The sequence below is a fragment of the Hemicordylus capensis genome, chromosome 2 (assembly GCF_027244095.1).
Source record: "Hemicordylus capensis ecotype Gifberg chromosome 2, rHemCap1.1.pri, whole genome shotgun sequence".
In the NCBI taxonomy this organism is placed as follows: domain Eukaryota; kingdom Metazoa; phylum Chordata; class Lepidosauria; order Squamata; family Cordylidae; genus Hemicordylus; species Hemicordylus capensis.
Window position 1 is genome coordinate 322,869,651 of NC_069658.1, and position 12,260 is coordinate 322,881,910.

Below are 12,260 nucleotides of genomic sequence, written 5' to 3' on the forward strand. Positions count from 1 at the left end.
TCCCAAGAGAGGCTCAGCTCATTGGCACATAACAGTATCACTTACTTTCCCTGGTGACACTCACAGCATTATATTCTAGCAGTTCCACCCCCACCTCTTCCCTGACCACACACCCCTCAAATCTCCTTCTAACAGATATGAACAGGTATAGGAACAGAAAGCTCTAGGCCTGTTCAGATGCTCATATTGTGGGTGCTGTACTCAGTTTTAGAGTAGGGGAATGTTCCAAATCACAGAAATAATATTTCACCAAGTACAGCATTGGGCTAATAAGAATAGCCCTGCCGGATCAGGCCCAAGGCCCATCTAGTCCAGCATCCTGTTTCACACAGTGGCCCACCAGATGCCACTGGGAGCCTACAGGCAGGAGTTGAGGGCATGTAGTTGAGGACTAGTAGCCGTTGATAGACCTCTCCTCCATGAAGTTATCCAAACCCCTCTTAAAGCCATCCAGGTTGTTGGCTGTCACCACATCTTGTGGCAGAACACAAGTTGATTATGCGTTGTGTGAAAAAGTACCTCAGTTTGTTCGTCATAAATTTCCTGGCAATCAATTTCATGAGATGACCCCTGGTACTAGTGTTATGTGAGAGGGAGAAGAATTTCTCTCTATTCATTTTCTCCACACCATGCATGATTTTATAGACCTCTATCATGTCTCCCCCACAGTCATCTTTTTTCTAAACTAAAAAGCCCCAGGTGTTCATTTTGGTTGCCCTCCTCTGCACCTTTCCTAGTTCTACAATGTCCTTCTTTAGATGTGGTGACCAGAATTGTACACAGTACTCCAAATGTGGCCGCACCATCATTTTGTATAAGGACATTAGAATATTAGCAGTTTTATTTTCAACCCACCTCCTAATGGTCCCTAGCATGGAATTGGCCTGGAATTGGCCATTTTCATAGCTGCCACACATTGAATTGACACTTTCAACGAGCTGTCCAACACGACCCCAAGTTCCCTCTCCTGGTCAGTCACCAACAGCTCAGATCCCATAAGCGTATACTTGAAGTTGGGTTTTTTTGTCCCAATGTGCATCACTTTAAACTTGCCAACATTGAACCGCATTTGCGATTTTGTTGCCCACTCGCCTAGTTTGGAGAGATCCTTTTGGAGCTCTTCACAATCTGTTTTGGATTTCACTACCCTAAATGGTTTGGTATCATCTGCAGATTTGGCCACCTTGCTGCTTACCTCAAGTTCTAGATCATTTATGAATAAATTAAAAAGCACTGGTCTGAGTACAGATCCCTGGGGGACCCCACTTCTTACTTCCCTCCATTGTGAAAACTCTCCATTTATACCTACCCTCTGTTTCCTGTTCTTCAACCATAAGAACATAAGAACAGCCCTGCTGGATCAGGCACAAGGCCTATCTAGTCTAGCATCCTTTTTCACACAGTGGCCCACCAGATGCCTCTGGGGAGCCCACAGGCAAGAGGTATGTGCTTGCCCTCTCTCCTGCTGTTGCTCCCCTGCAACTGGTATTGAGAGGCATCGTGCCTCTGAGGCTTAAGATAGCCCCCAGCCTAGTAGCCATTGATAGACCTGTCCTCCATGAATCTATCTCAGCCCCTTTTAAAGCCACCCAAGCTGGTGGCCATCACCACATCCCATGGCAAAGAATTCCATAGATTAATTATGCACTGTGTGAAAAAGTACTTCCGCTTGTCGGTCCTAAATTCCCCAAGCTTCAGTTTCATGGGGTGACACTGGTTCTAGTGCTGTGAGAAAGGGAGAACAATTCCTCTGTCCAACCTTTCCACTCCATGCATAATTTTATACACCTCGATCATGTCTCCCCTTAGTCGCTGCTTTTCCATGGTAAGGAGCCCCAGATGCTGTAGCCTAGCCTCATAAGGAAGGTGCTCCAAGTCCGTGATTATTTTGGTTGCCCTCTTCTGTACCTTTCCCAGTTCTACAATATCCTTCTTAAGATATGGTGACCAAAGCTGGGCACAGTACTCCAGATGTGGCCGCACTATAGATTTGTATAAGGGCATGATAATATTAATATTTTTATTTTAAATCTCCTTCCTAATAGTTCCTAGCATGCAATTAGCCTTTTTCACAGCTGCCACACACTGAGAGACACTTTCAATGAGCTGTCCACCACGACCCCAATATCTCTCTCCTGGTCAGATCCTATCAATGTATGAAGTTGGTGGTTTTTGCCCCAATGTGCATCACTTTACACTTGCTGAAATTGAATGGCATTTGCCTTTTTGTCACCCACTCACCCAGTTTGGAGAGATCCTTTTGGAGCTCCTTACAAACCATTGTGGATTTCACTACTCTAAATAGTTTAGTGTCATCTGTAAATTTGGCCACTTTGCTGCTTACCCCAGCTTCTAGATCATTTATGAACAAGTTAGAGCCCTGGTCTCAGTACCGATCCCTGGAGCACCCCACTTACTACCTACCTACCTCCATTGTGAAAATTGTCCATTTATTCCTATTCTCTGTTTCCTGTCTTTCAACCAGTTACTGATCCACACATGAACCTGTCCCCTTATTCCATGACTGCTAAGTTTACTCAAGAGCCTTTGGTGGGGAACTTTGTCAAAAGCTTTTTGGAAGTCCAAGTATACTATGTCAACCGGATCACCTTTATCCACATGCCTGTTGACACTCTCAGAGAACTCTAAAAGGTTAGAGAGGCAAGACTTGTCCTTGCAGAAGCCATGCTGGTTCTCCTTCAACAAGGCCTTTTCTTCTATAGGCTTAACAATTTTGTCCTTAAGTATGCTTTCTATCAATTTACCTGGCACCAGAGTTAAATTGACCAGCCTGTAATTTCCCAGATCCCCCTAGAGTACTCACCTTATTCTTGCATTGGATGTCTCCCCTGTGATAAATGGGCACTACTTGTGTGCCTTTCACAGAGTTTCCCAACAATCTCCCGCTAAACTCCTGCTAGGAAAGCTCCTGGGAGAAAAGCTCCTCTGGTCCGAGCCTTGTATTCAACACCAGCAGTCAAACTGACTCAGCTCTCGAATGTGAGCCCTCCCACAAGCTGGGGCCCTCACCTGGAATGAATTCCCCACTCAGGCTTCTCCTCTGTCAAAGACACAAATACTTCTAGCTAGCCAGAAATCAAACCCTAGGAGATTTCCTGCCCTAGCAGACTTGGCTTCTCCTTCCCCTCTTGTTTTCTTGGTGATTTATTTATTTATTTTATTTCCTTGCTGTATTCCCTTGCTTGATATCTTCTTTAGGAGAGAAATACAACCAGTTAGCAATCAACACATGTACTTGTCCCCTTACCCCATGACTGCTAAGTTTTCTCAGGAGTCTTTGATGATTAACTTTGTCAAAAGTTTTTTTGAAGTCAAGGTATACTATGTCAACTGGATCACCTTTATCCACACACTTTTTGACACTCTCAAAGAACTCCAAAAGGTTTGTGAGGCAAGATTTACCTTTGCAGAAGCCATGCTGGTTCTCCCCCAGGAGGGCCTGTTCTTCTAGGTGCTTTTCAATTTTATCCTTGAGAATGCTTTCCATCAATTTGCCTGGAACAGACGTTAAGTTAGCTGGCCTGTAATTTCCCAAATTGCCCCTTGATCCCTTTTGAAAACTGGTGTTACATTGGCTACTTTCCAGTCCTCTGGTACAGAGCCTGATTATAGGGATGTTAGATATTTTTGCAAGGAGGTCAGCAATTTCACATATGAGTTCTTTAAGGACTCTTGGATGGGTGCTATCTGGCCCTGGTGATTTGCTAGTTTTCAGTTTTTCCAGACAGTATAGAACAGTGATTCTCAACCACTGGTCCACGGACTGGTGCCAGTCCATAAGGTGTTGGGTACCAGTCTGTGAGGAATCACTAATAAAAATTACACCCCCCCCAAAAAAAACCCTATTTCGGGCCAGCAGGAGCTCTCCAAAGCTCATTTCCAGGCAGCCCTCGCTGCTGGATAACATTCATTTCGGTTCCTCAAAATGCAAGGCGGGAAACCCCATTACTAACCGCTGGTCAGGGAAACTGTGCACGAATAATGTACTGGTCCATGACTCCAAAAATGTTGAGAAACACTGGTTTAGAACATCATCTCTTCTCATTTCTATCAGTTCCTTAGCCTCTGTCCCAAAAAAGCCTGGTTCAGGAACAGAATCAGTATCCTCTGCCGTGAAGACAGATGCAAAGAATTCAATTAACTTCTCTGCAACCTCCATATCCTCCTTAATAATCCCTTCCACTCCCTCTTGTCTAATGGTCCAACCGCCTCCCTGGCAGGTTTCCTGCTTCTGATGTATTCCATGAGGTTTTTGTTATTCTCCTTGATGCTTTTAGCTAAATGTTCCTCCTCAGACAAACATTGTACTCATGGGTAGGGATGGGCCCGGACCAGTCCGGAGGCTATTAAAAAAGCCTCCAGACCGGTCCGGACCAGTCCGGAGCTGGGTGGTTCTGTCCGGGGGTGGGGGGTACCTTTAAGAGCGGGGGGAGGGTTTACTTACCCCTCCCACCGCTTTCCCACTTGGCGCCGTAAACCTCTGTGTAATTGGGGCGGCAGGACACCTCCCTGCCGCCCCTTCCCGGCGTTGCTTGCAAAATCTCCCAACAGTCCTTTGCGCGCGTGCGCGCACATCACAGAGATGTGCACGCGCTTGTCTCTGTGATGTGTGCATGCGTGCAAAGGACTACTAGGTTGTTTTGCAAGTAACGTCGGGGAAGGGGCGGCAGGGAGGTGTCCTGCCGCCCCAATTACACAGAGGTTTATGGCGCCAAGTGGGAAAGCGGCGGGAGGGGTAAGTAAACCCTCCCGCCGCTCTTAAAGGTACCCCCCACCCCAGTGCCGGACCGCAGTTGGCGGTTCCGTGCACACCCCTACTCATGGGCAGCACAACATGGCTATGGAGCATGTCTGTTTAGGGGTACAGCTTGCCAGCATGCTCCAATAGATGCTGTACCTGGGTACTGCATCTACACTATGAGGGTATTCTCATGATCACTGGAAAGCGGGCTAAGGGAGCTTAGCCCACTTTCCAGTCGCCATGAGAACCAGTGGGCTCGCAGGTGAGCCTGTTGATTCCCTGGCTGCTAGCCTGCCAAAGTGAGCCCTCTCCTTAGCCCAGGTTAGCAGAGCAAGCGCTCCGCTAACCCAGGCTTCCTGGTTGTGTACTGCTGTGGCACAGCGCCGCACCGCAGCAACATGAGGAGACCCCTGGCCAGGAGGCTGCAAGCAACCTCCCAGGCTCAGGGGGTCTCTCCAGCATGCCCTGTGCACTTGCATGGGGCATGCTGGAACTTCCAGGGGCTATGCAGCCCCTTGTCCTCGCAGCCCCCACTGGCTCCGTGATGGCAGTCATGTAGGCAGCCAATCCGGCCACCCAGGCTGTTACATTGATCATCTGCAGGGAGAGCAGGCTAAGCCCGCTCTCCCTGCAGAACCCCCTCTGGTGGGTCTCACAGATCGTGAGACTCGCCTCAAAGAATGCCTAAACAGGGTCTGTGTCTTCATCTCTTTTTCACCTTTTATAGTCAACCATCATTATTCACCCCTCTTGACCTTACATAGTAATCTAAGCAAGAATGGACCATCTCAAACAGCCCAATTTATTTCCCTGCAGCTGTTTCTTTCTATGAACTTCCCTTCTCTTAAAACTGCAAGACTGATAAGCAAATGATGCCAGTATTGAGTGACATATCTGGATAAGTGCAGTGTGGTACCAGAATATGCACAATGACAAAATAGGAACAGAAGGGTCTCAAAGCTCATTTGGTCCAACCACCTTGCATACTAAGGGCAGAAATCATCGTGTCCTCAATACCTTGAATAAATCCATCTATTTAATAGATGAAAAAGAGCCTATGATCAAACTCTCCAAAAACTGGTCTTGGTTGAATAGATCCCTAACTGCATTATTCAATTGCCAAGAACTCTTTTTGCTCGTTTCCTGCCTCCATTAATTCTGCCACACTTTGTAGTTTTGCCGGCTCTTCCCATACCTTCTTGTCTGGTTTCAAATGCTACCTTTTCATGTCCCTGCCTGTCTCACTTCTTATGCTCTTAACATTTTTGCCAGAGGAAACTTTTGTGTAACTTTCCCCCTTTATGCCTCATTTTGCTCCATTTAGCAATCTGGAAGGTCCAAAGGGAAGATCTTTGCTTCTCCCCATTAAGAAAATTGTGAACTCTCTGAAGAAATAAAGAATTTAGTGCTGAAAAATCCACTAAGTAGTTTAAGGCCACTGTTAATCATAGAAATCCTAGGTGCAACTGCCCTTCAAATGACAGAATCCTGCACATCGTCTGCAGGAAGGGAGAACTCAGGTGACCCTCCTGCAAACCTGTACAAGTTGGCTGAATGGTGGTTTGGTTAGGCATTTAGATCAAAAGGTCCATCTAGACAGCATCTTGTATCCAACAGTGGACAGCTGGTTGACTTTAGGGAGTTCACAAAAAGGTCATGTGAGGGTCATTTTGTTCCCCTCCCCCAACATCTGGTATTCAAAAGGACATGGAAATGCCAGGTTTCATATTTATTAGCTAATAATAACTGATAAGACTTATCCAGGAATTTGTCCCATCCTTTGAAAAAGTTGTCTAAGCTAGTGACCATCATTCCATCATGTGGTACAGAACTGCCTACATTGGTGGTGGGTTGTAGCAAGATTTCCCTTTGTCTTAAATCAACTATTAGTCAGCTTACTTGGATGGCTCCACATTTGATGACTGAGAAAATATTATTTTAATTCACTCTTTTCCTATTGCCGTTTTATACACGCCTATCATGACCCTTGAATCATCAGAGTCCACTGCACTTCAACTTTCCTTATAGAAACATTGTTCCAGCTCCTTGATCATTGTAATTGCCTTTGCAGCTCTACACGATCTCTTTTGAAACAGGATAACCAGAACTGTAGACAGCAGTCTACAGGTGAAACTCGAAAAATTAGAATATCGTGCAAAAGTTCATTAATTTCAGTAATGCAAATTAAAAGGTGAAACTGATATATGAGATAGACGCATTACAAGCAAAGCGAGATAAGTCAAGCCTTAATTTGTTATAATTGTGATGATCATGGCATAAAGCTCATGAGAACCCCAAATCCACAATCCCAGAAAATTAGAATATTACATGAAACCAATAAAACAAGGATTGTAAATAGAACAATATCGGACCTCTGAAAAGTATAAGCATGCATATGTATTCAGTACTTGGTTTGGGCCCCTTTTGCAGCAATTACTGCCTCAATGCGGCGTGGCATGGATGCTATCAGCCTGTGGCACTGCTGAGGTGTTATGGAAGACCAGGATGCTTCAATAGCAGCCTTCAGCTCTTCTGCATTGTTTGGTCTCATGTCTCTCATCCTTCTCTTGGCAATGCCCCATAGATTCTCTATGGGGTTCAGGTCAGGCGAGTTTGCTGGCCAATCAAGCACAGTAATCCCATGGTCACTGAACCAGGTTTTGGTACTTTTGGCAGTGTGGGCAGGTGCCAAGTCCTGCTGGAAAATGAAGTCAGCATCCCCATACAGCTCGTCTGCGGAAGGAAGCATGAAGTGCTCCAAAATCTCCTGACAGATGGCTGCGTTGACCCTGGACTTAATGAAGCACAGTGGACCAACACCAGCAGATGACATGGCTCCCCAAATCAACACAGACTGTGGAAACTTCACACTGGACTTCAAGCATCTTGCATTGTGTGCCTCTCCATTCTTCCTCCAGACTCTGGGTCCGTGGTTTCCAAATGAGATGCAAAAGTTGCTCTCATCAGAAAAGAGGACTTTGGACCACTGAGCAACAGACCAGTTCTTTTTTTCTTGAGCCCAGGTAAGACGCGTTTGTTGTTCAGGAGCAGCTTGACAAGAGGAATACGACATTTGAAGCCCATGTCCAGGTTCCGTCTGTGTGTGGTGGCTCTTGATGCACTAACTCCAGCCTCAGTCCACTCCTTGTGAAAGTCCCCAACACTTTTGAATGGCCTTTTCCTGACAATCCTCTCCAGGCTGCGGTCATCCCTGCTGCTTGTGCACCTTTTTCTTCCACACTTTTCCCTTCCACATAACTTTCTATTAATGTGCTTTGATACAGCACTTTGGGAACATCCAACTTCTTTTGCAATTACCTTTTGAGGCTTTCCCTCCTTATGGAGGGTGTCAATGATGGTTTTCTGCACAACTGTCAAGTCAGCAGTCTTTCCCATGATTGTGATTCCTAATGAACCAGACTGAGAGACCATTTAAAGGCTCAGGAACCCTTTGCAGGTGTTATGGATTGATTAGCTGATTGGAGTGGGACACCTGGAGCCTAGACTGTTGAACCTTTTCACAATATTCTAATTTTCTGGGATTGTGGATTTGGGGTTCTCATGAGCTGTACGCCATGATCATCACAATTATAACAAATTAAGGCTTGATTTATCTCGCTTTGCATGTAATGCGTCTATCTCATATATCAGTTTCACCTTTTAATTTGTATTACTGAAATTAATGAACTTTTGCACGGTATTCTAATTTTTTGAGTTTCACCTGTAAATGTGATTGCACCACCAATTTATATAATTACATTTGGATACCTGTAGTTTTTATTTTCAACCTCTTTCCTCATAATTCAAGGCAATGAATTTGTCTTTTTCATTGCTGCAGCACACTGGATTTATGTCTTCAGTACTTTTTCCACTATGGCCCTCCTTGGGTAGCAGGGAAGATGCTGTGGTTTGAAGGGCCCTTTCTAAAGTCATCTCTATGAGGATTCTTCGTCTCAAGGAGTATCATTTTGTGTTTGCTTACACTAAATCTCATGCACCTTTTTGTTGCCCACTCATGCCATTTGGATACAGCCTTTTAAAGGTCTTCACAGTCCATTTGGGATTTCACCATCCTGAATATTTAGGTGTCACACACAAATCTGTTTTTAATCCATTTAATCTGTTTTTACTTTTTTATATTGTTTTAAATTTTGTACACTGCCTAGAGAAGTATAGATCAGGTGGTATAAAATATGAAAGATAGATAGATAGACAGATAGATAGATAGATAGATAGATAATCAATCAATCAACCTGGCAACTTTACTACCCACCACAGATTCCAAATCAGTTGTAAGTTAAATAGCACTGGTTCTTAGGAGAACCCTTCTTACACAAAAGCAGATTCAAAACTTACTCTGCTCCTGGTAGCAATTGATCAAAACCATCAAATGAACTGTCTCCTCACATACAGTAGGTTTGCTATCCAGTGTATTTACCAGCAGACTGCACTGCCCTGAATCTTTTTTTTAAAGCTATCACTGACATTTTAACTCGAGTTCTCATGACATTTGAAACATAATAAACACTTAGAGACCAGGTACTTCCTCTGCAGTGGATCAAGCTATTTAACTGCTCCATCCTAAAATGTGATATTTCAGAACTGGATTTTTGCAAAAGATTCAACTTCAGCATGTCAAAACTCTGCATTACACAGCTATTGCTTGTCATCTGTCAGATTTATTTCTGTATTTTGTTATTGCATCCCTCAACTATTATTTAGCCTCACATGTTAGCACTCATATTTTCAGAATAATAACTCTAAACTAATAAGTTCAAATTTATACAACTGGAAAAGATAACGAGATTTCTAACATTCGTAATCTTTGGGCACTTTTTTCCTGAGAATTTGTATAGACTACAATTACTCTGCCACATTTCATTGATCACATGGTGGATGGACAATTAAAAATTTCAAGAAAAGCAACATCTCAGGAGCTAGCAACAGAGTGCTCTATTACCATTCTGCTAATAATCAATGCAGTTAGGAAGCTGGTTCTTTGTTCTGGTTGTACTACATTACCAACCTACTGACATCGCAGGTAATGGTAGGCAAACCCCAACCAAGAAAAATGCTCTGAGCAGAAATTAGAACCCAGCAGTTCAGTCAGTAACATGGTACACACATAACACAGCCATGATTAACACCATGGTTGAGTGCCTTAACTCCTGTTAAGGTCCCAAATGCACAGGAAAACCATGATTTAGCTTGCTGAACTAAGCTCTGCACCCAGGCGGCATGTATAGGGAGATACAAGTGAGATCTGCTTGCTACCTTACAAGCCGAGAGATGATGAAATTGCCTATGAAAGAATTAACAATGGTAAATGCAAGCCAGTTTGCAAATGTGCTTCAAACCATGGTCTTAGTTTGTCAAAAGTCCTCAATCATTGGACTGGTCCAGATGTTATGTGGAACCTCCGTTAAAGCTAAGCTCCGTGTGATGTCCCTCAGCCTCAGGAGCATGCACTCCATGAACCCATCCCTGCACAAATATCTGCTTCCTATCTAGGTTAGGGTAAACTGAGGTTGGTTGTGATGTCCAAACTGACCAGTCCCAGCTTATTATAGCCTCAGAGAGTCTGAGATTGGAAGGGTTGAAGCAAGTTTCAGATTTGAGTTCTCTGAAGCAAGTAGGTCAGAATAAATTGAGATTGGTCAGTTTGGATGTTACATCATGACCAATTTCAGCGTATCCTAATCTAGATAGGAAGTAGCAGCTCATGTGGAGATGCGAGAGGGGGTTATACATTCCTAAGGCTGAGGGACATCATGTGGAACTTGGTTTTAACAGAGGCGCCGTGTGATGTCTGAAACAGCTCACTGATAAGTGAAGACTTAACCACAGTTAAGGTGAAAAAACATGGTTAAGCTTTATGTTTGCATAGGGTCAATCCAGTGTACATTACCTCTATTTTAGCTTAGCTAAAGTAGTGTAAGCTACTAGCATTAACACTGTATTCTGCTTTTCTTGCAGAATACTTTACATTAATCTTTACATTAGTATGAAATTGCTAATGACATCAGTTTTCTTTTTTGGGATGGTATCTTCTAATTCTTTAGTCAGTCTTTTTCTTTATTTCTCTTCATAATTTACAGATATTTCCTTAATATTCTGATAGTTGTCTGCTTCTAGATGCTATCTGACTTATTTCTATAGTGCAGCTTCCAATCCATTCAAATAGATTAAAAAAACCAGGTTGATAGCTTCAAAGACTAGAGACAGACAATCGCTTTTTGTGAGAGCTGAAGTTGGTATAAAGCAGGCATTGTTGCTCATATAAAGTTGTAAGGCAGAATAGTCTGGCACTTAAGACAGAAGATTGAAGGCCAATTCTCACTCAAGGCCAATTCTCACTCGAGAATTGGATGTTGTGGCTATGTAGGCTACTGCTCACATTTAAGGAGGGCCATATCCTCCAAAACATGCATGCATCTTTCATATTACATGGGATGTATGCATATTCTGTAGCCAGGCTCACATACCTTACTACAAAGGTGAGAATCAGTTCTAAGCTCCTGGCCTTGACCAGGGTCTACCAGTCTCATTAGCTGCTCACTGGTAAGTCCTATCCCCACTGTGTGTCAGTCTCTAATTGTGTGTCAGTGTGTCAGTGTGTGTCAGTTTCTTAATGGACCCTACATTCCTCTATAGAACTAGATAGCAGCAAGACCTTTTCCACTGACAGATTATGGTACCAGGTGTCAGGAGTATCCTGTGCTCTGGATCCTGCTTTGACAGCTGTGCATTGATATCTTGAAACTATTGACTACCTGCTCATCCATCTGCTTATTTAGGCAGTTCAGGGGCTGTCTTCTAGTTGTCCTGTATCATGGCAGCTGACAGGAAGGCTAATACACATCTCCCGGGGCCAAGATCTATTTTACTTGGGTTTAGTTATGAGAAAGATTATGCTGTACAAAGTCATAAGAACCTCTGATAAATCCTACAATGAAATATTGCAGCAAAAGGCTGAATATTAAATAATGCTGTGGTTATTTTGGGCCAGGAGTCACATGGTAGCTTTCAACTTTCATTAATTGTAAATCCCAGTTCAAATTACATGGTTTCCAGTGGGATAGTATATTTCACTATTGTAGTGTAGTCTTGACTCCTGTACAATTCTCCATAGCGCACAAAATTGGTTTTTGTTAGTGGGCATAACACATTTAATCCTTCCAAATGTGAGGATTTTTTGAAACAATTTCTGCAGATGCCACTTTCTGCTTTCTTGAACTCTTCTTTACTTCAGGGAATTGGAATGCATGCTAGAGTATTCCTCAGAATTGTACCAGATTTACAGACAATTATCACCTTCTCTACTACCCTCACGATCACACTAGAAGGAAACTATCTCCTTATCCCAACAATGTCCATTCTGTAATTATGCAAAAGAAAATCCCCAAAGAACAATAAGGCACTTACAAGATGTGATCTCTGCAGCCCTCTTGGGCATCTGTTTACTTCAGTGAGGTGCAGCCTGATCCCATGGATGCAA